Source organism: Ipomoea triloba, chromosome 16 (assembly GCF_003576645.1).
Source record: "Ipomoea triloba cultivar NCNSP0323 chromosome 16, ASM357664v1".
NCBI lineage: Eukaryota > Viridiplantae > Streptophyta > Magnoliopsida > Solanales > Convolvulaceae > Ipomoea > Ipomoea triloba.
In genome coordinates, this window is record NC_044931.1 from 7,784,243 (window position 1) to 7,786,015 (window position 1,773).

The following is a 1,773-nucleotide window of genomic DNA, read 5'->3' on the forward strand; positions in this document are numbered from 1 at the left end:
GAGATAACCTAAGTCTCATTTCGATCCTCGGATCCTTATGAGTCCGGCAGTCTGCCTGCCTTTGAGTGAGTTAGGTTGAGATAACCTAAGTCTCATTGCGATCCTCGGATCCTTATGAGTCCGGCAGTCTGTCTGCCTTTGAGTGAGTTAGGTTGAGATAACCTAAGTATCATTTCGATCTTCGGATCCTTACGATTCCGGCAGTCTGCATGTCTTTGAGTGAGTTAGGTTGAGATAACCTAAGTCTCATTTCGATCTTCGGATCCTTATGAGTCCGGCAGTCTGTCTGCCTTTGAGTGAGTTAGGTTGAGATAACCTAAGTCTCATTTCGACCTTCGGATCCTTATGAGTCCGGCAGTCTGTCTGCCTTTGAGTGAGTTAGGTTGAGATAACCTAAGTCTCATTTCGACCTTCGGATCCTTATGAGTCCGGCAGTCTGTCTGTCTTTGAGTGAGTTAGGTTGAGATAACCTAAGTCTCATTTCGACCTTCGGATCCTTATGAGTCCGGCAGTCTGTCTGCCTTTGAGTGAGTTAGGTTGAGATAACCTAAGTCTCATTTCGATCTTCGGATCCTTATGAGTCCGGCAGTCTGTCTGTCTTTGAGTGAGTTAGGTTGAGATAACCTAAGTCTCATTTCGATCCTCGGATCCTTATGAGTCCGGCAGTCTGTTTGCCTTTGAGTGAGTTAGGTTGAGATAACCTAAGTATCATTTCGATCTTCGGATCCTTACGATTCCGGCAGTCTGCATGCCTTTGAGTGAGTTAGGTTGAGATAACCTAAGTCTCATTTCGATCTTCGGATCCTTATGAGTCCGGCAGTCTTTCTGCCTTTGACTGAGTTAGGTTGAGATAACCTAAGTCTCATTTCGATCTTCGGATCCTTATGAGTCCGGCAGTCTTTCTGCCTTTGACTGAGTTAGGTTGAGATAACCTAAGTCTCATTTCGATCTTCGGATCCTTATGAGTCCGGCAGTCTTTCTGCCTTTGACTGAGTTAGGTTGAGATAACCTAAGTCTCATTTCAATCTTTGGATCCTTATGAGTCAAGCAGTCTGCCAGCCTTTGAGTGAGTTAGGTTGAGATAACCTAAGTCTCATTTCGACCTTCGGATCCTTATGAGTCCGGCAGTCTGTCTGCCTTTGAGTGAGTTAGGTTGAGATAACCTAAGTATCATTTCGATCCTCGGATCCTTAGGTTGAGATAACCTAAGTCTCATTTCGATCCTCGGATCCTTATGATTTCGGCAGTCTGTCTGCCTTTGAGTGAGTTAGGTTGAGATAAACTAAGTCTCATTTCGATCCTCGGATCCTTATGAATTCGGCAGTCTGTCTGCCTTTGAGTGAGTTAGGTTGAGATAACCTAAGTCTCATTTCGATCTTCGGATCCTTATGAGTCCGGCAGTCTGCATGCCTTTGAGTGAGTTAGGTTGAGATAACCTAAGTCTCATTTCGATCCTCGGATCCTTATGAGTCCGGCAGTCTGTCTGCCTTTGAGTGAGTTAGGTTGAGATAACCTAAGTATCATTTCGATCTTCGGATCCTTACGATTCCGGCAGTCTGCCTGCCTTTGAGTGAGTTAGGTTGAGATAACCTAAGTCTCATTTCGATCTTCGGATCCTTATGAGTCCGGCAGTCTGTCTGCCTTTGAGTGAGTTAGGTTGAGATAACCTAAGTCTCATTTCGATCTTCGGATCCTTATGAGTCCGGCAGTCTTTCTGTCTTTGAGTGAGTTAGGTTGAGATAACCTAAGTCTCATTTCAATCCTCGGATCCTT